Below are 26,888 nucleotides of genomic sequence, written 5' to 3' on the forward strand. Positions count from 1 at the left end.
GCTCACTCACTCATTACGCATTTCAGACTTTGCACACAGAAAACTCTGAGAAAGCTTCCACTTGCTTGTTGGTGCCGTGAAGGTGATGAAGACGAGGTGGCAGGTAGTTCATGGTGGGGCCACGGAACAGATGGTGGTCTGTCCGACTCGCGCCAGGTGGGACCGCGGTTTGGACAGGTTGCACGCATGCACACACAAAAACACACAATCCAACAGGTCAGAGGGAGGGCGCTCGTGCTCCGGGGGGGCTTCGTGTCCTCTTTGCATGACAAGGATGCAAGTAGACCAAAACAAGAAAAATTAAGTGGTGAAGTAAAGTTTATGCAAAGTTAAGAGAGTGCAGAAAACGATCCTCGAATGTTGCTAACTCAAAAAAAAAAAAAAATCTGGACAGCCCCACATACAGTACAACAGCTGTGGGTGCTGTCTCTCTTGTGCAGACATGTTGTCATTGTGCTAAGAGGGGGGGGGGGCCACACCCCTGTTTGGCACGCCATGCACGGGGAGAACATGCAGACTCCACACAGACAGGGATTCAAACCAGCAACCTCCTCACTGAGAGGAAACAACACTAACCCCTGCAGCAGCGTGCAGCCCTCATCTTGTCTTCATGATATCTTTTATTTTTCTGCATTTGAGGGGTCAATGCAATAAACGTGTTGATCTTTAAACATCTCGACAGATTTCACAGATCTAAGAAAGATATCGGCCCCAGAAAATCCCAACTAAAGAAGCTCTCATGGTTGTTTCATCTGAATGTGTCGAGTGTTTCTACACGATGATGTCAGCAGGAGGAAATGTGAGAAACTAAGGAGTCATGGCCAAGCACAACTTTTAATTTGTAGGAATCTTGGAGAAGTTCAGGTTTCTCGCTGCCGAGTTATTAAATATTTTAACAATCTGTCGTAACTCGGGCCGCTTAATGAGTTCTCTTCATTCAAAATAGACAAGCCAGTTTAAAAATGTGCTGGAATATGTGCATGCAAAGTGCACCTTCATGGCGCCGGGTAGTTTGACTGAAAACTTCAGTGCATGAGGTTTGGTGGCGAGAAGGTCAGAACGTTGAATCCCAGCATCACAAAAAACCACTCAGACCCTGAAGGTCGCCCACCGGCCTCTCAAACCACGGTAAGGCCGCCCTTATATGGACGTAGACACATGCTATGCTAACAGACGTTCAAATTTACGTCAAACGTGTGAAAGGTACAGAATAGTTTTGTCTTCAAGACAGAAAGTAAAAGAGGTTTGAAGATTACAGACGAGACTCAAACTGTGTGCAGATTTCACAAGAAGACAAAGAGCTACACAACCAACATGATGCAGCGTTTAATGAGAAGCTTCAATCAGAACCAGAACATGAAAAGACCAAAGCACAGTGACGAGCAGGTGAGCAGCTGCTAAAGGAATCTGTTCCATCCTCATCTGTCTGCAGTCTGTTACATTCAGCTACATCCTTACTAAGGACACATCAGGCTGCAGAGGCCGGGGATCAAACCCTCAACCTTCCAGTCAAGAGACGCCAACTCAACCACTGATCCACAGCAGCCTCTGATCACTGGTTTAGTGTCTGTGTGATGAAGGGCGATCGAATCAGGAAGAGCTGAAGGATAACAGCTCGTCACATGTCGTGCGTCTTCTCCTCTCTGTCACTCATGTCACGTCCGCAGGGGAGGATTTCAATTTCACACTCTGCTGGGGTGCTTAACACACACGTCACTTAAACACAGGTACAGAGAGCGAGCGCGAGAGAGAGAGAGAGAGAGAGAGAGATCAACATGTGTATTCATGAATGAGAAAACAAGCGAGGGATGAGCATAAATGAATACATGAGACACTCGGTTGGCGTGCTAATACAGGCCTTCAGAGTTTCAATGTCACTGATGTCAGGACGAGTCAGCAGGCCCAGCGGATATCTGCTGCTCCAATCAGCCTCGTGTTTTTATCTCCACCTTCAGTCTTTAAAATCAGCTCGGTGGTTCAAGAAAAAGTCCAGACCGGATTTGACAAAAAGACGTTTTTTTAAAAGTGTCCATTATCCGCAGTTAGCCTCCTGCAAGCCAACTGCAGCACTCACTGTATTCACTCCCTGCAGTCTGAATTATTCATAAGGGAACAAAAAATACCACCCCAAAAAAAAAAAAAAAAAAAAGGTTAGAAAAAGAGGTCTGTCAGGCGGCGAGATGACTGCGACCTTTCATGCTAAATAAGTGGAAGTCGGGAGTGTGATACGCAGAGAGAGACGGGTATAAGAAAGAGATAAAAAAATATGACAAGGGAACAGACGCAGCGACGGAGAAAAGACGGAGAGAGGAGGAGGAGGCGGGAAAAAGGCCGTGTTGTAAGAAAAGCCTTCCATATGCTCGAGTGTGATACGGAAATAGGGAGCCTCTGTATTCATGAATCTCTTGGAGTGCAATCAATGGGGTGAGCGATACATAAAAGATGAGGCCGAGGTTGACCTGCGCACTGAAGGCGAGGGGGGGGGGGGGGGTGCACAGCCGGGACCCGAGGAGACTGGCGATTTAGACTCTGCCAGGGCATGCTTTGAAGTTTTGGCAGATGAGGATGGGCCGTGGATCAGCCTGGGGCCCAGCTGCATTAACCCCCGAAGCCCCAGCGATGCTCGCACTGAGTCAGCAGAAGAGGCAGCAGTGACGGGCTGCCTGCCCGGCCAGCAGCATGCATAATCTGTACACAGTTCCATTACAAGGAGCCAGGACTCAAACTTAAGCAGTGATTATCTCGGTGCTTTTATTAGGTTTTCACAGCAGCATCGGGGCTTCAAAGCAGCCGGCTGCACATCTGATACCGCTGCTTTTTGGCGTCACGAAGATAGAATCTGTGGCGAGAGAAAATTAAACTCAGAAGTTACGCGCCCACACACAGGCCAGGTCTTCTATCTAGTTCAAGATCAAGATCAGTATAGATTGAAAGTCACAAAATGCAAATGCACAAGCGCACACACACACACACACACACACACACACACACACACACACACAGAAGCGGACTGATTGTCTGCATTCGGACTCTCTGGTGATAAATAGAGGTGAGCCACGTCAGAAAGAGGATTAGAGGGGCTGTGAAAAAGCAGAGAATTATTGACAGAGAAGAGGAGGATTTAGATTTAGCTCAGCCAGTCCACGGCGGCCTCTAACCCTTCCTCTCCTCCCTCCCCCCCTCCAACACACACACACACACACACACACTTAACACATGCATAAGCCAGTGATGACTCAGTAAGACCGCCTCAAGTCACTTTGGACTGACATTGCTGAACAAACTATAAATCCAAGCCGTGACTTTTTCTCATCTATGCACTGATACAACACACACACACACACACACACACACACACACACACACACACACACACACACACACACACACACTGTAGCATCCCTAAATCCTGCGATGGGTGTAACACACGCTATATGAAGGAATCCATGCAACCAGAGTCACACAGGAACTTATAGACTTCCACACTAATCCGCTCTAAAAAAAAAACACCAAATCTGTGTGATGAGAAATAATTGCAGCTTTTGAACAGAGCGTGTGTGTGTGTGTGTGTGTGTGTGTGTGTGTGTGTGTGTGTGTGTGTGTGTGTGTGTGTGTGTGTGTGTGTGTGTGTGTGTGTGTGTGTGTGTGTGTGTGTGTGTGTGTGTGTGTGTGTGTGTGTGTGTGTGTGTGTGTGCGCGCACAGCAGACTGAACTAAAGACCTGCATCCAGCTGCACAAAGAAACGATGACACTGATCTCACACCTCCAGGCCTGACCTTCACATGTCATTCAACTGGAGCGTCCACTCAGAGAGGAAACTTTCTCAGCCGCTCTGACAAACACAACGTGTGTGTGTGTGTGTGTGTGTGTGTGTGTGTGTGTGTGTGTTTTATAGAGTTTAATACAAGGGCACGGAGATGTGTCGTTATAGACTCTATTTGCAATTAAAATGCAGGGTGTGATTCAGAGGCAGGAAGGGGGTCGACAGCACCCCACCTGGCTGCTTAGCCTTCCAAAGGGCACACTTAATAAATTCACAGCGCTGCAGCGCGAGGCCCCCGCACCGGTGACAGCTCCTCACTTAGTGAAAAGCAGCTGTGTGTGTGTGTGTTTATCATTTCAGGAGGAACATTGTGGATATCCTCCCGACCTGGCTGTTCACACACGCATCTCACAACAGGAAGACTCCCCCTGTCAGACGAGGAGGGGGGGGGGGGGGGGGGGGTCTCCTGAGGCTGCAGGAGTTCACACGTGACGCTCCTCCTGAGTGTTTCAGGAGTTTTCTGCAGGTGTGAACGCTCTGATGGCGTCTAACTCCACTGATGATGAGGACAGCCTTAATAAGCCCCTCCCCCCCCCCCCCGCTGGCTAACTCACTGTTGACTCGCTGCGATGAACAGCAGGCCGAGCTAACAACAAATCTGATCATGAAGGACGAGTCGGTGTGAAATTGACACACACACTTTTCAGTGTGTGATATAGCGACTTGTCTGGCTCCTTATCGGCGTGTAGCCGGTTAAAGATGAAGGTCCTGATCATAAATAAACACTTGTTTATTTGCAGTCAGTCTCTGGTTTGAGGTGAAATAAAAGAAGAAGGATTTGCACTGGTTGATCTGGAGTGCTCGGTCGGGAGGTGAGAGAGACATTTCAGATAGAACAGGATTGTTTTTGGGTCTGAGGTGACTCAGTGAGACCTTTCTCCTGTGAGCGACAGCGCTGACAATGTGAGCATTAGCCACCTACAAACGCCCATCTGTAGTCTGTCGGAGTGCCGATCAAACACAATCATGTCAGAGACAGGAAGACACACGGTCGGTGGAACGCTGCACACAAACCCTTTTTCACCTCAGCCAGCACACGACAGGCTTTCATCACACATGACACTTCCTGTTTGGGGATAGATGAACCTATACAACATGCATCATAGCCTAATAATCTACACAGCAGGGCTCTGAGCAGCATTATTAACACACACTCTTCTGCCTCGCTCGCCCCCCTCACCTCCCTCGCTCTCCCACAACCTTATTTGTTATCTTTTTTCTTTTTCGCCTTGCTCCACTCTTTCCTTCTGTCTCCTGCAGAATCTCTGTTCCTTCCTGTCCCCACTTTATCCCCCCCCAAGGGAGACAATATCTCTCTCTCTCTTTTTCTCTCTATCTTTTCCCTTTCACGCTACTTCCCTCCATCGCTCTCCGCCGCTCAGTCGGAATAGCAGCAGCGATCCATCAGAACATTTTCCCTGACCGGAGGGTGATTTCTCTGCACCCTGGCAGAGCGTCCGTCGGGCTTTCTTTTTTTTTTTTTTTTGCTGTACTGCACCGAATCACAGCTGTAATAATAACACCAAGAAATCTGATTAACACAGCACAGTGGATATGCTGCAGGAACAGAGCGAGGCATGCAAATCTACGAGGCTGCACAAAGGCGGAGAACAGGCGACGCACACACCGAGGGAACGAATGCATGAAAGGTTCAAGAGCAGGCAGAGCTCGGTGATTAAATGGAGACACAAGCGCGGGGCGCCAATCAGGTCAAATCAATGTGAACAACTCGTGTGCCAATTAAGAAACCCCGGTTCGACGCCCAGGACCTCAATCCATTTCCTTCAGAGTTTACGCCGTGAAGGAATTGATTGAAAGTCCTGGAAATGAGCCAGACGGATGAGAGGGGAAGTTATGGGAGATTTCCCCTTTAACAGTCCCAGCTCTTCTCGTTCAGAGATGATATTGACGGGGGTCAGACGTTAAGTGCTTCAGAGTATCTGTCGGCACCGGGGCTCGATGCACTCCGGAGCTTTGAAAGGACGATAAACGGGATCCAGGAGAAGAACCCATGACCAGAGAAACGGTTTAAATAACTGATACTGCATATTAACAGATGCACATGCTCCCTCGCTCCCCTGACACATGAACAATGGCCGACATTACTTATCTGATGCAGAAACAATCACAGCGCTCAGAGAGGAGGTTTCACCCGAAGCAAGAGACGGGAAGTGGAGGATGAAGAGGTGACGTCAAGCGTGTGAGAGCGCAGAGTTCAGGAAGATCAGGGTCTATAGAGCCAGGCTTATAGGAGGACATATTCTCCCCCCCCCCTCTTTTCAAACAGCCCTTCCCTCCCGTGCTCTCTCTGAACGCTCCGTTTTGGTGTGTGTCTCTTTAAATGCGATGAAGAGCGTGAAGAGTGAAGTATGAAGATCAACTTTATCAGAGGTCGTCACACCTTTTTTTAAATGATCTTTGCAGTCGGTCTCCTGGGGTTTGTAGTTCTTTACATGTTTCATCTTTGTAGTCCTGTATCTACCTGCCTGCACACCAAACCGCTCCCTGATTGGTGCATGATTTAGTGCCGTTTGCATTTACTAAACGTGGCACTGCTACCTGCTGTTTGAGTGAAGCGCTTATATTTAAGCCTCGAGAATCACTCATTCAAAACGACGTCGAGACGCCGATGAAAACAAACTACAGGGGACAAACGAAAGGACAACGATGGGTCGGGATCAGGACGAAAGGGGGTCAAGACCAAGTGTTGCTGTGGTTCTTCTCCTCCAGCTCATCATCAGTCAGTTACAGGATCGATAGTAATGGTGTTGTCGGAGTGAAGGAGAGAACTGTCAATCATCTAAACCCCGCCCACCCAGCCAGACCGCAAACCGCCGAGTGGGAATTCATCGAGGGATGTCTTTACGTGTCTCCGCTTCTCCTCCGGACCGACAGACGCTCAGCAAACAACAGAACTGCCGTCATTGCCATTGGCTGTTTATGTAAGTGTGTCAAAGTGTTCTTTGTGTCGTCACTTTAAATTCAGACAGAGTGCTTCTTCAGTGAATCCTCTGAATGTATCACAGTGCTTGTGTGACTGAAGAATCGTCGCGGGAAGTCAAATCTGCAGACGCTTTCTTAAAATGTTGAAGGTTGCACGGCTCAAGGTTGGAGAAATTAAGAGAGGGTGGAAAAAAATCAAAAACACAGAGAAAGGAAGGAGACGGGGAGGACTCTTATTTCCAATCTGGAGGAAGCAGATATCCCATTACTGAGCCTGAGCTCTATCTCCAGAGCAGCGCAGCGAGCAGAACCACAATCATCACACACGTGGTTAAACCCTGAAGAAAACAGAGACTCCCCCTCATGTCGTCCAGACGCTCTGTAATCTCACAGAGAGGATGATGAAGGGTGGTTTTTGTTAGCTTTGGGTTCTGGTGTCATAAAAGGTGAAGGACGATCACGCGTCGAAAGTTAGTTCTGCTCTAAAACGTGTAATCCCAGGCGTCTCTGCTCGTCAACACAGTGGGAGAGTAACTGTGTGTGTGTGTGTGTGTGTGTGTGTGTGTGTGTGTGTGTGTGTGTGTGTGTGTGTGTGTGTGTGTGTGTGTGTGTGTGTGTGTGTGTGTGTGTGTGTGTGTGTGTGTGTGTGTGTGTGTGTGTGTGTGTGTGTGTGTGTGTGTGTGTGTGTGTGTGTGTGTGTGTGTGTAAAAAGCCCAGTCCATCGCTCTAATCTCATGGATTAATAAAGCAGGTTTTTTTAACCTCAGCCCTCCGGAGGCTCCGAGCAACACAACAACAAAACTTCTGTTTGAAAAAAAGTTGTGACTCACTTGCGGCTCCGTTATCACAACAGATGGGCCTCCTGTGGGGAGGCTTGTTATCAGAGAGAGAGAGAGAGAGAGACAGAGACAGAGAGAGAGAGAGAGAGACAGAGAGAGAGAGAGACAGAGAGAGAGAGAGAGAGAGAGAGAGAGAGAGAGAGACAGAGAGAGAGAGAGACAGAGAGAGAGAGAGAGAGAGAGAGAGAGAGAGAGAGACAGAGAGAGAGAGAGAGTCCTTCACACATTCCCTGCATGTGATCGAGCTGAGGAGGAGCGAGCTCGAGCTCGATTCTCTCCTCCAGCATGAAGGGAAACAGACGCCGTCTCTGACCACATTGCAAAGGAAAAGTTTCCAATCCAAGCGGTCGAGCGAGCTCAAACTGCTTTTGACTTCTTTGCAGGTGACGGTGCGATGGACGGACACGAGCACACAGCACACCTGCAGCGCTTCATGACGCTGCCCGGGAGAAGAAAAAAAAAAAAAAAAAACGCTTTCAAAGTGCGCCGAGCAGATTAATAAAACATAAGACTCTGTCATTATTATGCAACGTTGTTTGCATAGATTTGTGCAGCAGCTCGTTTGGCCCCAGGCAGCATGTTCCTGCTCCCTCTCTTACAACCAGCTCTTTGCATTTCACTGAACTCAGCTCAGCATTCATGTTGCCCGCTGCACTTTACTGTACACTGTAACCCTGACCACACACACACACACACACACACACACACAAGGGTCACTGTAATAATTCACATTGTTAATGTCAGCAGTGTTTTAAACGTACAGTATAAAATTGCTCAGATGGAAAAAGTCCATCATGATAAATTTGAAGATTGCTGGAAACCTTTATGGACGCTTTCAGGTGATTCCACATGTGACACCCTCTTGTTTGGGAGCGACTCAAATGTTCTTGGTTTTATTTGTTTCTACAAAAAAAAAAAAAGTATGTAGTGTAAATATAATGTTTAATGATGTGTATCTCTGTTGCAAAACCAAATAAAAAATTTACAACGTACAGTATAAAGACTTTTATGACACCGTTTACATTGGAGAGTAGCAGAGAGAACTCCCATGATTCTCGACTTCATCTTTTGTCGTTGTGTTATTCATATGGAGCGCCCCCTGGTGGTGGAATCTACATCCTGTAAATTATATCTCCAAAGCCCATTTCCACCAAGATAAAGCCCCGCCCACACTCGGCTCTGATAGGCTACAATACGAGTGGTTCCTACTTATTAGGCCAACGTGCAGTACGCAAAGAAACGTGGATGTTGTACTGAGCAGTCTCCCCCAGGTACTGTTTCTCCTACGATGCAAAGCGCCAGGTGAGAAATCAAAATGACGTCAATCGTAACAGAGGACATAATCACGAGCACACAAAGATACCACCAGCTCTCTGTGATGCTTCTCGCAGAATCAGAGCAGCGTTGAGCACAGCACGCAGCACACACTGAGCTCCGTGTGGTTTGATTCAGACGCTCCTGAGTGAGTCGACTCCTTTTGATCTTCACAGAAGATCTCGCTGCTCTGACGGCTCCCCAACGTTCTCCGTGTCTGACAGTTTAAACACGGAAAAAAAACATGTGTTGAGCGCAAACATGAAAGAAACCATACAAACATTTGTTTGCTTCTGCAGGCTGAACGCTCTCCCCTCCATGTGGCTGACACCAGCAGCTCTGAAGCTGTCCCACTCTAAGTCCTTCATTCAGGCTGGACAGACTGTCTGTGACCTCGTCTTTAATGCAGCGTGGGATCATGAACAAAGACCTGCGAGGCCTCGTGCACCGTGAAGGTTTTATCTTCATGCAACGATCCAGCAGGCGTACCTGCTGATGTGGGTTTAATGTGTGCAGGCAAAGCCCGGTGAGACTCCGAGGCACCGGCGTGTTGGTCCATTCAAACGTGCATATAATGAGAGTGTGAAGAAGAATGATAAACACGACATGGTGCATCATGGTGGGTGAAGCTGTTTCATGACCACGAGCCTGGACGCGTCATCTGACGAGCTGCAGGCCGAGCACGCCTTGATCTCTACCTCTGCTAATCTCAAGTGAAGGTATTCAGGCTATCAGTGGGGACTTTAAGGGGATTACACATGCTGAACAAAATAAGGCTTAGAGGGAATACTACTCCGACGGCTGCGTGCACACATGACAGGACTGTGTGTGTACGAATGCATCAGACGAGTCTTTAATTAAACATTTAAATTAGTGTGCTAAATGTCAAACCTTTTGTTCAGTGTCATGTCTCAGGCACTGCAGAGGGAACGACACTGCCAAACGACTGCAGCAACAAATCCACTGATTCATTCAAAACACACTAAATAAAACTGCTCATGATGTTCACAAAAGATTTTTTCAAGATTCTCTTCATACTATTGCACATGTACTGCAATGGGTGCTGCAGCCCTCAGGTCACCATGTGGTGCACACTGAAGCTTCAGTGTTGAGCCAGCTCTGCATGCACACTTGAATTTCCCTCGGGATCAATAAAGTATCTATCTATCTATCTATCTATCTATCTGAAGCTTCAGTGTTGAGCCAGCTCTGCATGCACACTGAAGCTTCAGTGTTTAGCCAGCTCTGCATGCACACTGAAGCTTCAGTGTTTAGCCAGCTCTGCATGCACACTGAAGCTTCAGTGTTTAGCCAGCTCTGCATGCACACTGAAGCTTCAGTATTTAGCCAGCTCTGCATGCACACTGAAGCTTCAGTGTTTAGCCAGTTCTGCATGCACACTGAAGCTTCAGTGTTGAGCCAGCTCTGCATGCACACTGAAGCTTCAGTGTTGAGCCAGCTCTGCATGCACACTGAAGCTTCAGTGTTGAGCCAGCTCACCATGCACACTGAAGCTTCAGTGTTTAGCCAGCTCTGCATGCACACTGAAGCTTCAGTGTTTAGCCAGCTCTGCATTCAGAGATGTTTTATTGAGCCGGCGTGTTGACAGTGAAGTTGAACTGAAGCTCCTGCCGTCGTCTTCTGGGAGAGGAGACGTGACGACAGAGCTCATCACACATCTGCCCCGCTTTGCTCAGCACACACACACACACACACACACACACACACACACACACACACACACACACACACACACACACACACACACACACACACACACACACACACACACACACACACACACACACACACACACACACACACACACACACACACACACACACACACACACACACACACACACACACACACACACACACACACACACACACACAGGTCAGATAATCAGTTTTATTGACGTGTGCTTTGGGGCAATCAGAGGATGTTGATGCATCACTTCAGTGTGGTCTAGTTTGTATCGGCCCGGCGTGAAAATCAATCGACACTCGTTGATTGTTTGCTATCCTATTACTTGGGCTGCAGGCGCCGCGTTTACACAACATTTGAAAATGTGCTCATCATGATGCTGAATCCTCAATTCATCATTTTACATACATAACACAACGTGATAAAATCTCTGTCCAGCAAGAGAACAAATCTGTCACGATGAGCGCTTGGCTCTGAAGAGAACATTAATTAGACGTCCTAATGCTCGGTATTAGTTTTACAGGACTCGATCCAGCAATTAATTGTGTGGCTCGAAACCAAAAGCAACATTTTTATTCGTCAAACTGTTCAGGGAAAGCCTTCCACTCTCGTCTGGCATTTGAAAACATGTGAGCCTCTTAAAAAAAAAAAAAATAAAAAAATAAAAAAGTCGAGTACAATCAAAATTACTGATTGAGTGATTTGAGGCCTGAAGGAAATCTCGCATCACTCACAGCTGGGTGTAAACACTTCAAGTTAATTACAGCGTTTACCAACCTCAGCTGCACACCAGCACCGCTTCAAAGCATCACTTAAATCACGCTGAACTTCCCTTCTCTTATTTATTTATTTTTTCTTGAGAACATTCACCTCCTGTTACCCGACCTGAAGGAGGAGCGGCTCGACGCGCCGGATCTTCATTCACGTGACGCCGTAAATCACAACATTTCCACACAGGATGACTCGCGCTTCGGAACATTTTGTTTGTTGGAAGGAAATGAGCACAAGAATGGGGTGTGCTAGGTGAACACACACACACACACACACACACACACACACACACACACACACACACACACACACACACACACACACACACACACACACACACACACACACACACACACACACACACACACACACACACACACACACACACACACACACACACACACACACACACACACACACACACACACACACACACACACACACACACACACACACACACACACACACACCTCCCCTCCTACACATCAAATCATTATGACAGGGGCTGCTCATCCTGTCGGCTGCCTCCGCGTCAACGCTGGCCCAGATACCATCAGATTATACAAATGACATCATCAAGGTGTGTGTGTGTGTGTGTGTGTGTGTGTGTGTGTGTGTGTGTGTGTGTGTGTGTGTGTGTGTGTGTGTTGCACATGCATGGTCATATTTTGAATCTATTGCTCTGTGTTTCACGCACGCTTTGCCGCTTACCCGCCTATAAATCTCTCCAAAACTCCTGAAAGCATCGTCATAAAACAAACAAAAAGGGCGGGCGATCACGTTCAGCTCGGGTGAACTGAGAGCGCTCGGCCTGGACGCCTTCACGGCCACACAAACGCAAAGTGGCTTCAAAGGCGGGGGGGCTTGCGTGTCTGTCAACACAGGAAGTACATCTGCCGTGTGCGGGCCACTGAACTTCAACACCACTTGTGCTTCTTTGCATCTGCAGCGACAGGAGAAACATGCAGAGGAGAGCATCCAGGCACTCTGACATGCAAAGAATAATCCCAGTGTGCAGCATGCAGCAAACACAGCTAACGTGACTCGGTTTGACTCCAGCCATACTGCCATACTGCACCACCCCCCCCTCAACCCTCCCCCCTGCTGCGGAGGCTTGAGCACACTTGAAAAACAACTTATTAATGTTTTTTTGAGGGTTGCAGCCTTCCACATGAGGAATATAAATCAGACAACGATATCTCTCCGGGATGCAGCACGCCGTCTCAAGGACAAATGTGTTCAGCTGCTGAATTATTTAAGAACAAATAAGGTTAAAGTCAAAACTACAGGAGGAATATTCAGCAGTCATGCCAGAGTGAGATGTTCAGATGCATTCTGGGTCTCACATGTTGTCCACCGCTCTGTGTGCCTGTGGATTTGTCTTTCTTTGCATCGCTTGTTTTGTTATCGCACAAATAAAATATTGGAAACAAAAAGTAAATATAAAAGCTGAAGCGCAGAGACTGAGCAGGATTCTTTGCCTTCCTTCGGGCTGAACGGTTCGACTGAAGGACACTCGGCTTGTTTAGTGGAAGAAGGCTCCAAAACAAAAAGAAGAGCAAACAGTCGGACTCAGCCGTGACGCTCTCTCACAGTTCGGATCCTTCACTGTGATGTTGACTTTACAGAGCGCTCCGTGAGAGCTGCTGGGACGCTCCGCAGACGGACCGCGGCGCTCGCTGTGGAAACACCATCATCGTTGGCTCCGCCTCTCAAAAATGCACAGGCCTACCAGCTGACGGTGACATCACACACACACACGTGTCAGCTGTCAACACAGACAAGCACAGAACTGGGTTGTATCTGAGTCAGGATTAAACCGATATCCGAGTCCACGATCAGATCGGTGACATCCTTAAAAAAAAAAAAAAAAAAAGCACAATTCTCTGCAGAAATTCACAAACTGAATCTGTCGCCTCTGAGTCTCTGGGAGCTTCTGAAAGTGTCGTCTAAACAATCAGAACCGATCCATAAAATCTGTGATAATTGTGGCTGACGAAGACCGTGAGAAAAGCGTTTGTTGGCAACGTGGCGTCCAGAAGATCTTTCTCTCTTAGCTTATCAGAGCCTGAGAAAATGCCCTGGCTTGTCACAGCTATCCAAAGCTATTGGCCAGTGATGACCCTGACTAAGCCATTTTCTGCTGCCTGTGCACTCTCCCCTCTCTCTCTCTGCCAGAACCGCCAAGGAGATTTGGTTCCTCGCTGATCCCAGTATTTCATGCTTTAGACACGCAGGCTTTCACTGTCTGTCTGCCTGTCAGTGTGGAAAGCAATTTGTGGAGGGGAAAGAAAAACCCCCAGCATCCTCTTCTCGACAACTTGCTAATTAGGCTACAAAGGCGTGCTTGCTGTTCATAATGAATTAGATGCATCTCTTTTCAAAATCGGGACAATGCCATTAATTGATTTGCTTTCTGATCTCAAGCTGGCGAGTAAAAAAAAAGATGCCCGCTTGTGTTTTCCACTCGTTCGTCTTCTCGATGTGGCAAACAGACAAACAAGACAAGAATCTTCTGAGAGATAGACCGCCAACCTTTGTGAGTAAAAGAGCGCCGCTAACATTTTATCTGCAGCATGAAGCTCAATAACACGTCTGTGTTCATGGAGACGGGGAAGAGCGAGAAACAGGAAGGAATTCTCTTCTACAGCGGGGATGAAACTTCCCAGATTCCCAGAGTTGTCAGGTCGGAGGGTGAGGTGAGGTTTGATCACTGACATCACAGCGACGCCATGTTTGACTACACAGGAGCCGACACACACACACACACACACACACACACACACACACACACACACAGACAGACACACACACACACACAGACAGACACACACCGCCAGACGGAAGACAATAAACATCGCTGCCTGTCAGGAGTTATGAAACTGTGGAGGTTGAGGAGGTGACATCTCAAACTGATGCTATAATTGTAAAGGGTTTTTATTCCACTGAATACATTCTTACTTTTTAAATAACGACAGAGAGTCACTGCGGCTGTGGCTCAGTGGTTGAGTCGGTCGTATCTCAGCTGGAAGGTCGGGGGTTCAAACCCTTGCTCCTGCATTTGCACTGAACCTCACTGCTGTCAGCGTCCATTAGTTTGTAGTCTGACAGACTCTTTACTCTGCAGCAGCCTCTACCATCAGTGTGTGAATGTGTATGAATGGATGAGTTCATACTGATGGACTCTGCAGCAGCCTCTACCATCAGTGTGTGAATGTGTATGAATGGATGAGTTAATACTGATGGACTCTGCAGCAGCCTCTACCATCAGTGTGTGAATGTGTAACCTGTGGTGTGAAAGAAATAAACAAGCTGAAGTCTATTCACTCTTCTCTATTATGAGGTTTTCCTTTTTTTTCTACACAAATAACGGCATAGAAAAGCCTCTTTATGGTTTCAGTGTTTGCTTCAAAAAGCTTTTTTTTGACACACGGTGTCAGAGCAGGCGCTGGAGAGAAGATCAGAAAGCATCAGGTAGAACTAATTTTAGATCGGTTCCTTTTACAGGGTGCAAACTTTTGTGTTTGCTGAAATCATCAGCTCGCTCCTTGGATCTTTGCAGCACTGCCACGTTCATTAATCTATGTGTGTGCTTTTGAATGTGTGCAGTGTGTCAGTAGGGTGTGTGTGTGTGTGTGTGTGTGTGTGTGTGTGTGTGTGTGTGTGTGTGTGAGCGAGAGGGAACAGATGGAGTTTAGCAACATACTGTAGATAAAAGAGCATTGTCGTTTGCATGGAGCATGAGGAGCTGTCCAGGGTGCTGAAGTCGTCCTCCAAGCTCTACTGACATACTCTGAGCGACAACCATTCATCTCTCTCCATTCTCTCACGCCAACACACACACACACACACACACACACACACGCACACACGCACACACACAAACAATCACTTTGTTTCAGCCAAAATCATATTTTGATCTCCTCCTAAATCTCCTGTCCTGAGTTCAATCCAAAACCACTTCATTATATATATCTGGATTATCTATACTAAAAATGGCACGACCATGTGAAGGCTCAAACCAGAATACGGTTCTTAGTGGTGACCTGAAAAGTGGCGACCAATAACAGGACGAGAAGCTGGCTAATTCCACAGCATCAGCCCATCACTCAGCCCACGGGGGCAGAACGACGGGCGACCTCCAGCTGTCTGTCTAGTTTGTGCTCAATTAGCAGAGAACTCTCTCTCCATCGCACGTGTGCAGAGATCCCCGCGCTCATGACCTTTTTCTTCACCGCTAATTAAATTACTAATAAATCCAGACACGAAATTCCTACATCACGAAAGAGTGGGTGTGGAGGTCAAGAGAAGAGAAGAGCCAAAGTGAACGTGACACGGAGGAGGGGTCTGCTGATTCCTTTCCCCTCCTGCCCCCCCTGCTGGTGGGAGATTGGGGGGGAGGGTAACATTTAAATGAAGTTTGCGATGAGATAATAACAATAACAATAATAATTATTTATTAATCCTGCGAGGGGAAATTCAGTTTACACTCTGTTTAATGGACATGAACACACACACAGGCTGAAATACACACATGCATTAATGCAGAGGTCTCAGAGTGAAGGGGCTGCCCACAGCGAGCGCTTCAGAGCAGTTTTTGGGGTCCGGTGCCCTGCTCAAGGGCACCTCGACAGTGCTCAGGAAGTGGGCTGGCAACTCTCCAGCTGCCAGACCAGTCTCCAGACCTGGTCCGTGCCGGGAATAGAAAATCTTCCCACCCTGCCTTCTCACCGTAAACAATAGGACATGGAGCCAGAAAGCAGCGAGTACACCCGAGCCCTTCCAGAGAGGGGGCGTGGTCAGACACAGCTCATTTACATATTTAAAGCTACAGACACAGAAACAGCCTGTTCTGAGCAGGGCTGAAATAGAGGGGTTTATAGACATGATCAGATACAGGATCAGAGTGGATTTACAACAACACACTTCACACACATGATGAAGAGGAGCGAGGACACTGATTTACACTGAAAAGAAGGAGATGTGACCTTTAAAGAAGTGACAGATTCTGTGAGCATCATCTTTACCGCCTAAAGTTTGAATGTCTCATGTGAAACATGGAAGGAAAGCTGATAACCCTCGATTCATGAGCTCGCTCTTGTAATCCGTAGAGGTTTAATTTGACAAATGATTGTCTCTTTAAACTAAGAGATAATCCCGGGAATTAAATCAAATGAAAATAATGACAATTGGTTTGTTTCCATTTGAGCTGTTGTTTCAGATGAATAACACACGACTGATCAGGAGCTTGAATGTAGGAAAAAGGTAAAATGTTCACAGATAGTCCAAATATAACTCTGCTTGTTATTAATCTGACGGTACAGGAACAGACTCTTTTGTACCAAGACGGATAAACCTCCTCGTGTGTGGAGAGAAACGAACAACTGCCAGCAACGTCACGTCCCTGCAGCTATCAATTTAGCAAGCTGCTTTTTTCTCCACGTTTCTTTTGCAAAAACAACCGTGAGCACTCGCACCAAGCACTCACTCATTCACACACTGACACACACACACACACACACACACACACACACAGTCACCATCTGTCACGCTGTAACCTCCCTGAGCTCGCTTTCCCCCCCCCCCTCACCGTCCTGCCAGGACACACGCTCGCTAATGATTCCATAACTTTGTTACCACCTCATTACGGCGGCTAGTCAGCGCAGCAGCTAGATTTACCACTCGCTAATGGACTAGCAGTGCGACTCATCTGCACGACAGCCGTATTGATTCACCGCAGCATGACGAACAGACCAGTTGAGGCTGCGTGGTAGCTCGGCTGACCTCCACCTGCTCTCAAGCTACTGCCATCATAGTGACCATCTGCTTCTCCACCTCCTACATGTGACTGCAGTCACAGTCATCGCTCCACATATCACTGGAGTATGTTGCATCCGAAACAACAGAGCTGTGCTGACGACGAACGGCTGTCACGGACGGGTCCACAGCTCTCTGTGTTGATCCGGCTCCGCTCTCCCAGTACACGCTGACTGATGTGTTTACACACACTGCTCTACAGTTTCACAGCACCTGGGAAAAAGTAGCAAAGTGACTTGTGCCAAGGAGCAAAACAAAGCAAAGCCAGGATTTGAAGGCTGAAATGAGCAGGGAATATGTGCCAAACTGGCTCTGCAGCAGAACAGTCTCAGATGTTACAGCATAGGGGAGAGATGCCAAAGTTGCCCTGTGCAAGTTCTTATACAAAAAAAAAAAATGCATTGTCTTTCTACACTTTCAAAAGCGTATTGGAAGACATGTGAAGGCAGCCTGTAAGGGTGTCAGAGCAGGAAACTGTCTCCTATTGCCAAAGGGTTTCCTTTGAATGCAGCCAGAAACAGCTCAGCATATGCAGCTGCTCTGCATGTTTATTTCAACCTACTGGGAAACCCATAAAGGAGGGGTGTCATCTATAAGAAGCTCATGGAGCTCACTGAAGACTGATGTACTCATGCAGGCTGGGGGGGGGGGGGAAGCAGCTCGCTACTCGAGATGGAGACAATCAGATTAGAGAGGGATGGAATAAGTGTGTTAAAAGTCAGGAGAGGGTTAACTAGCATTCATACTGACCTTTTGGCTTGAAGATGACCAGTTTGTCTTGGGAGCAGATAATCCTCCGAAAATCTCGTCTTACTGACTGAGCAACTGGCCCCCCTCCCCCACCAGCAATGTCAATAACACTGCTCAACATGCAGATGTCTGTGTGATGGTTTCCTTAATGAGCTGTTACACAATGTAGAAATGCACACAGGTAGAAGGTCTAAGTATATGAATACAGAATACAGGTGCAGACGTAGGTGTGATTCCAAATGTGAGACTTCCTGTTTGATGTCCGACATGTGCTGGGACCCCACCCCTCCCCCAAACAGAACGCCATCAGTGACATCAGAGCCGGGTACGAGTCAGTGGTCATGAACGTAACACTGAGGCTTCTGCAGAATCCTGCACCACTTTGACTTTCAGGTTCTGGCCCATCCCACATTCAATCAGGGAGCTGTGCCCTGCTCAAGGGCAGCTTGGCAGTACTCGGGAAGTTACCTATCCAGCAACCAGACCAACTTACATAATTTGGTTCATACCAAACCCAAGACCCCCCCCCCAAGCCCTGAGCTGAGGGAACAAAGCAGATCTGTGACCATGTCTCATTGTCGATGTCTTTATATATCTATACATGCTAACCCTGTGCTATCGTATTTACACGTCTGCATAAGCTAGCTCGCTTCATGGCCACAAACATCCCTGACTGTTTATAACTAAATCTGTCGTCCCAATTAATTATTTCCACCTGAGATCAGTGAGACAGAGAACATTTCCTCCATACTTCATGTATTTGCCATGATGCATGCATGTCAGTAACTAAAGAGGACATTCGCCCGTGTACTCCGTGTTCTCCTTGTGCACAGCACAAAGGCCTCCTCCTGCAGTGTTCTCCTGCTCCCGCTGCCTCCTCGTCCACTGGCTCTTGTGCCTGATTTAGCCAGCGCCTTGGGCCTGCAGCGACTGGCGGTGGTATAGAGGGCCATGTAAATGTCACCGTCTCAGAGGCTGTGCTCTGCAGAGCGTGAAATGAAATCTGGCAGAGTTTTCGGGCCATGCCTTTCCTCACATGGACATCCCTCAGTGTTGTGGGCTGTGGAAGAGTCCAGCGCATGTTCTGATCACATCACCCTGCCTTTTTTTATTTTTGATTATCAATTATTTAAGCGTCGGGTCAAAAGGGTTTCAGTCGCTTCTATGCAAGGATAAATATTTTCCCAACAGGATCATTAGTTCAAAAACAGATTAATATTGCTGTCATGGGAAATTGGATAGCACTGCTAATCCAGACTAATCCAATGGATCAAGCAGCCATATCAAGATTACTGCATGTTCTATGCATGTTTACAAATGACAGGACATGAACATTTCATATCTGCCCAGCCGGGGACATCTCGTCTAAGATACATATCTCCCCACTCGTGTATAAACAGCACGATTTATGCTGCGAGCGCTGAGCGCTGGCACACAGGGACGTCGAGCAGTTCCAAGACTGCAGGAAAGGTTCCCAGTACGGGTTCCTCTTCTGGGAGGACTGGCAGTAAACGCTTGAAGGGACTTTCTCTCAATTAAAATCAGGGACACGAAGGGGCTGACGTTGTTGCTGTTCCGACGCCATTTTGATCCAAAACAACCGTGTTCTCAGTCCGTTCCGCCTCAGAACATCTCTGGCTGTCAGAGAGTCAGCTCGTGTGGAGCGCCTGGAAGGCGTGCGGAGGGGGTGGGGGGGGGGGGACATTCAACTTGTGCTTTCTCTGAACCCACAGAGGGCTGTCAGCGTTTAGATGAGCTCAATAAAAACCTCACAGTCCGTTTAAAAGAGATGACATCAATTAAAGGCTGTCATCACTAAATATCTTCCCTTTCAAACAGCCATTGTTAAAATTGGCCCCTCGTGCTGATCGCCTCCATTCGTCCCGCCGTCTGCCACTTAAAGCCGGGCACTTCCGGACCTTCACAAATAGACCTCTCCACTCCATTTAGAGCCGTACCTTTTACAGCTAATCTGGTGTAACAAGCTCTTAAATAAATCTCCTCGCTTTAAATAAACACAGGCTGAGCTCTCAGAGGCTTTCCCTTTATGTTCAGTCACATGACAGCCTGGACCTCCTGTGGAGACCCAACTCATGTGGATTCTATTCTTCGGGCTTATCTCAAATATGTACTTTACTGAACGACTTAAAGGACCAATCAGAGAGCTGTGTAGAGAGTGAGATGGAGGGGGGGGGGGGGGGGGGGTTGTGGAACCACATTTGCCTGTGAGCTCTAAGATGGCTGAATGTAAGAAGGAACACACTGTGTCTCAAGCTGCGTGACAACGCTCGTCCACTCAGAGAGGAGTCAGTGCTGCGGAGATCTTCGTCATGCCCCCTGATTCATCATCATCCTCCCTCTCCTGTCACTGCTACTGAGAGGCAGCCAGGCCAGCAGCTCCGGGGCCACTGCAGAGAGCTGCGGCATGGAGCGATGCTGGCAGGTCAAGAGGAGCACTCTCGCTCCAGCGCCGAACCCATCCTCAGCAAACTGACACTGCCAGCAACAAGCTGCTTCACCATCCAGTGGAAAACATGATACGAGCGAAGCTGGGACGGACGAGGGACTAAAAAAAGAATCAGTGCTGCACCAAATCTGAGCTTCTTTCGCACCAACACACCAACACAAATTCCTCGTGTATGTAAATCTACGATCCTGATTCTCACTTCTGGCTGCTGGTGGTTGGTGACTGTCACAAAGTCAGTAATTGAGATGGCATCATATATCTGCATATACCTCAGGAGGAGGACGCCCAGAAGCTATTTTCCTGTCTATATAATTGTCACCTTATAAAGTCACAAGTAAAGAGCACTTCATGTAGTTAAACTCCTTCATCTGGCACGGCCCAGGAAACGCAGCCGTGCAGGCTTCACTGAGCTCTGTGCACTCTGGTAAAGAGCAGAGATCTCTCAGGATTACACTGCTACACGGACGCAATAATCTTCAGCTCATCCTGACAAAACACAGGGGTCTTGTCAAAACCTCCTCAAAAACAGGCATCAGCCCCTGACTCATCAGTCTCAGTCTAGACAGGCCGTCCACGAGCTTCCGTCTGCATGCAAATGAGAATCTGTGGCTGCACATGAGCTACCACGCTGTGATACAAAAACGTCGCCCTCCTCTTCTCCACTCGGTTAGTGCTGCTGCCTCACAGCGAGGAGGTTGCTGGTTTGAATCCCCGTCTGTGTGGAATCTGCATGTTCTCCACGTGCATGGCGTGGCCTCTCTCAGGCTTCCTCCCACAGTCCAATCACATGCTGGTTACCTGCTGACTCTGAACTGTCTGTAGGTGTGAATGTGGCTGCTTGTCTGTCTGTGATTGGCTGGTGAACAGTCCAGAGTGTAACCCCACCTCTCGTCCAATCACAGCTGGAATCAGCTCCCGGTATAGATGACTCTGTTTAGACAGATTTGTGTTTTTTTGGTAAAGTTTGAGCACTTTAACATTTGTGACATCGATCCACTTTATAATAATTAATAATAATTAATAATAATCCTCTTAATTATTTTGTTTCAGTAATAAATTCGATTTGTGCAAGTGAGTCTCTTATGGGTTCCAACTGTTCCAACACAAAATAAAGTAACGATGAAAACCTGAGTGAGCAAAGTCGTCCTGACTTCCTTCAGACTCTGGATGACACCTGATGATCCCGATGAGCTCAGAAAGGACAGAAACTTCCCGACTCGTGAGCATAAATCCATTTTAGGTCATTCTGGGTGAAATCTTGTTCATCCTCGCAGAATAGTTCGGCTCAGTAATTCATTGATCCATTTCTTGATTTAAAGGTCACATCAGTGTCCTCGCTCCTCTTCATCATGTGTGTGAAGTGTGTTGTTGTAAATCCACTCTGATCCTGTATCTGATCATGTCTATAAACCCCTCTATTTCAGCCCTGCTCAGAACAGGCTGTTTCTGTGTCTGTAGCTTTAAATATGTAAATGAGCGGTGTCTGACCACGCCCCCTCTCTGGAAGGGCTCGGGTGTACTCGCTGCTTTCTGGCTCCATGTCCTATTGTTTACGGTGAGAAGGCAGACTCACAGGGCAGAACAAACACCTAGCTGTGGGAGTGTCACCCACCTGGGGGAGGGGCTACTGCCCTTTGTGATGTCATGAAGGGAACATCACATGTTAAAGTTAGAGGAACATGGTGATGTGTGTTTTACAGAACATTAAGTACTTTAATGGATGACTGAAGAGAGACAGGAAGGAGGACGACGGGTCGAGGTTCGATTCCAACCGATGGCCGCTGAGACGACATCCTCTGTCCACGCGACACAACCGCTCGTCCACCCTGCGCTCATAACTCCTGCTAGATTGAACCGACAGTATGATTGTTATCGTTTGTGTGCACAGGACTCAGAGTGAGAGCACACACCGTCTCCCTCTGTCTGTGTATGCAGGACACGTCTATCAACTGCATTCTAGCTTTCTGAAATGTCGCCATAAAGACAACGTTTCCAATAGTCTTCAAGTAGACATTCATATATTAGTTGCCTGCTTTTATATTGGTACTGTATTAAACTAAAGCAATCTGCCTCCGCATGTTAATGCAGTCTATATTAGGCATTAGATCAGGCTGCATGCACTCAGATACTTTATTTAAAGCGTGCAGAGAGATAAGGCAGTTATCTCTACGATGAGTTTCCCCACAGGAATTTGGATTTCTTTCAGAGCAGGATGTCTGAATAAAGCACCATCAATAAGACGGTCCGGAGCAGGCGGGGAGTGAGCAGAGTTGGTAACAATAATGAGATGTGTGTGCACCATCACTCACTGCACACAAGTAGAATTACACTTGAAAAGTGCTTTGCATTCAGCAGCTGATCCGAGCTCAGAGAGGGATATGCATCTGTACTGAGGGAGAGAGGAAGTGTGCGTGCAGGCGGTCCTCCCCGAGCGTCTGGCTGAAGGCCTCCCTGGTGGATAATGTTACCCAACAATGGCTGTGGCCTTTCACAGTCGAGGCATGCTCCAAAAAGCTGAAAGGCATACAAACATGCCTCTCTCCCTCTTCGCCCTTCCTCTCCCACCAGAATTGACATTGTCCGCTTGCAAACGCAGGTCTACAGTACGTCTTTCTATCCACAAATGAGCGCTCTAGTTTCTGCTGAAAGACAAATAATAAGGACGGCTATCGAACCGCAGCCAATCAACAGAGCAGGCCGTGGCTCAGTGTCACTTACTGTGTGTTTGTGAGGACATAAAAAGAGCTGGCTGTTAGCATCTCCTTGCTAATGAAAGATGGACAGGACAGAGCTGTCATATTGTGAAGGCATGAGACGCGCTGCACACCTCAGTGCCTTTATGATGCGTGCAGAAACACAAACAGTATCGACACAGAGAGGGAGCCTGAGGCGCCCGCTCCTGTAAGTCCTGCAGGCATGAGCGGGAATGAAGGGCTGCTTGAGTGGTAAACAACGCTCCTTATCTGAACTTCACTAGCTGGGACTTGAAAGCTGCTGCACAAACAGAAATCCCTCGGCAGATTCTGTATGTGCAGGGAAAAGAAATCAGCAGTATGTGTAATAAAGTTTGCCTCATGCTTCAGTTGCTGCACAACATCAGGGTGATGGCTTTGAAACTCAAATGAGTTCTAGTCATCAATTAAAGACGTGGGGCGGCTCGTGTAGGAAAACAGAAAACCTGTTCAGGATGAATCCGAGAGAGCGTTTTGAAAATTAAACAAAAATACTGTGTGCGGTGAAACGTTTTAGAAAGTTGTAAAAGTGTTGAGCCAGTATTTAAGGTGCAGGAGGAGCTGAGCCTCCCGCCTCCCGTCTGACAGGGACAGTCTCCCACTGTGAGGTGGACATGAGATAAAGCTGATCAGGAGGAGTGCAGCTCTCCGTATAGCTCGCAGTTTTTTTAACATTTGCTTCCCTGAGGTGGCACAGCAGCTTGTTCTCCCATTTTCACAAAAAACTGCAAAAATGAAATCGTCCCACTGACGGCTCCGATACCACAACAACCATGGAGGTGCACAGGCCCCGATAAGAGGAGCGCTGGAAGAGTCCCCTCAAGTCAAACTAGCATGTGTTGTCAGTGTGAGCGAGACGCCTCGGAAACAGAAGGTGTCCTGTTCTTGTAAGTGAAGTGAAGAAACACGACGTGGAGGGACCGGACGCAGCGCCGCTCGCTACAACAGAGCAGCGTAATTAAAATTCAACAAAACAAAGAACACCGCCTGCAGCTACAGCACATCTGAGAATATACTGCTCCAGCTGACTCATCATCGCTGTCTTCAACGGGCATCATTACCACATCATGACTCCTGGACTTCGCTAATAAAACCTGAGGGGGACAAGCTATGAGCAACAGCTATGTCATCCCCGTGCATGGCAAAATCTCCTCTGCCGTCATCACGCCTTATTTTCATTGTGCACCCTCGGGGGGGTTAGAAAGCAATATTTGTGCCACGGCTCGTCTTCGCCTCCTTCATCTCCCCCTCAGGCAGCTCAAATCTGACGCTCCTTTTATAATTTCGTCTTAATTTCAGGCTTCCACGGCTTCAAAGACACAACTCACAAACAAATCCATTTCGGAGCGTCTGCGGCTGACCACACATTTACATCCAAAGAGTACAATCCAAACGACTGCAGAGCAAAGACGGGCTCGCTTGGTATGGAAGAAGGGTGGAAAAACACACAGAGACTTTTTAAAATATTCAACAGCCCTTATCTCCACTCGAAAGCGTTCTTAATATTCCACAGGCGCCTCGTGGAAAGCAAGCAGCTGAGGCCGTGTTTGACGGCAGAGCAGATCTCGCCGTGTACCGATGCATCATCCTTCTGCTGAAAACATGGGATGGAAGATCTGAAAACAAAACTCCCTATTCTTCTGTTGTCATCATCAGGGAAGTGGATGACGTACAGAAAGATGATAACAGCTAAGGTAGCTAATGAAGCTAAGTATGAGGTTGAAAGTTCATTTTGTGACAGGCTGAGAGGAGAAAGGCTCGTGTGAAGCATCTGCAGGCCGACGTATGAGCGAGATGCAGAGGGTGTGTGTGTGTGTGTGTGTGTGTGTGGAGGGGGGGGTCTTGTCTTTTACAAGAAAAGCATGCACGAGTATGCTCGCAGGAAGTGACACAGGCAGCGAATGGAGATCAACAGATCGTGGGACTGTTCGCTGCTTCTTTGAGATAAGAGCGTGGAAAAACGTTCTCGCTCTTCACTTAGAGTCAGCGAGAAAACCAAGATAAAGAGAAAATCATTAAATATGGCTCCTATCGTGGAGCACATCACCTGGGAATCTGGACGATCTGTGTAACCTGCAGCTCGCAGTCGATATTCCCGTTCCTGCTCATTTCATTTTGCTAAATTGCCTTCCTCGTACTTGTTCCACCTCTCGGCCTCGAGTCCTTCCTCTTCTCCTTGAGTCCACCTCAGATTAACATTTGCATTATTGTCCTAACTGGCTCCGTGCCTCTCACACAAATACACGCACAGCAATAATTACAGAGGAGATAATAATAGCATGTAATTTCCATCTTCCCCAGAAGCCATTAAAGCAGCTTTGTTCTGGTGGACCAACTGGTTGTGTATTAATATTAGTGATCCATTCAAGTCCCAGCTGGAGGTAGTCAATAGAGTGATTAAGAGATGTAATGCTGGTCCTTTATGGAGGCCGGACTACTTGTGGCTGTGTTTTAATGACCTGAATCACAGATTGCTGTGTGTGTGTGTGTGTGTGTGTGTGTGTGTGTGTGTGTGTGTGTGTGTGTGTGTGTGTGTGTGGTCAGGGTTAGGGAAGAAGAGGAGACGTATAAAGCAGGTTGACTGGGCAGTAAGAGCAGAGCCCTCAGTGGCCTTCAGAAGGCACATGTGGTCAGATTAACACCTCAAAGACTTGGACACGGAGAGAGTGATGTGGTGGCACATGCTCCGCAGCTGGCTGTTCATGCATCCTGGCCCCACAAGTGGCAGCAGGCTGTTCAGTTTTCTCTCCAGTGTGGGGAGAAAAGAAGATTTCACTGAGTGTGTTCTGCATCCTGTAATAGAAAGCTATCAAACGCGACAGACGTGTTTTCAAAGTACCGTGGAGGCGCACGGAGCGCGTGACTGAAGGGACGGCTGTCAGTGTGCAACACGGGAAGATGCCAACTAAGAACTTTAACACACCGTGCAGTGAAATGTGTTTAAGTATCCGGGTTCTTCATAAAGTTACAGGCATGTGCACATGCACATTGCCTACCTGGCGCGCGCACTGAAGCGCAAAAGTGTCCGCCGGAGGAGGTTTGGATTTTAAAAAGATGCATTTTGTTCGGAGGCAAGACAAGTGCAAGACACTTGTCCCTGCAGAATGTGTGACAGGAGAAAACAATGAGCGGGTTTGCGCCCTTACCTTGCCAACACCGCACACGGTCCGAGCGAGATTCACCGCCAAAGTAATCCTCTGAATTTAGTTGAAATCGCTTCTTCGCCTGGTGAATATAAGCAGTCAGGACTGATGGTTCAGGACGTCACTTGGATGGAGGGGTCCCACACACACTGTAGTGTGTCCCTGTGTCGCTCCGTCTGCGGGCTGCAGAGGAGGCATCGCTGAGCGTCTGAAACAGCGCTTCACATGAACGGAGGGAGGGAAAGTCCGGCATGGACTCTGCTGCTGTCTGGATTCAAGGACGCTCCTGTCGTCACACTTCAACACTTAGCAACTCAATATACCATGACAGGCAGCAGTACCTGTGTCTGTTGTCTTCATTGTTTAGTCTTGCAAAAAAAAAAACTTTCGATATTGTAAAATGAAGCCAACGCGGAAGTGCAACATCCTCATGGCCATGTGGAGAAGGGTCGAGCTGCAGCTACAAACCACGCCCCCTACAAAATACACCCCATCCAATCCAACCTAACTGAACCAATTGGATGGGCGTGGCTTGTAGGGGGCGTGGCTTGTACTGTACCTGGGCCAATGAGCCTCCAGAAC

At 47.8% G+C, this 26,888-nt stretch overlaps 1 long non-coding RNA gene across 1 annotated transcript in view; it reads right to left on the reverse strand.

The window, feature by feature from the left end:
* The window catches only part of LOC306834664, a 39,160-nt gene extending 12,600 nt beyond the window's left edge, over positions 1–26,560 (reverse strand). The window contains exon 1 of the long non-coding RNA XR_013780519.1: positions 26,310–26,560. This is a non-coding gene — a long non-coding RNA (uncharacterized lncRNA). The remainder of the gene's footprint in view (positions 1–26,309) is intronic.
* Between the last annotated feature and the right edge of the window lie 328 nt (positions 26,561–26,888).

The sequence above is a fragment of the Symphodus melops genome (genome assembly GCF_947650265.1).
Source record: "Symphodus melops genome assembly, chromosome: 14".
NCBI lineage: Eukaryota > Metazoa > Chordata > Actinopteri > Labriformes > Labridae > Symphodus > Symphodus melops.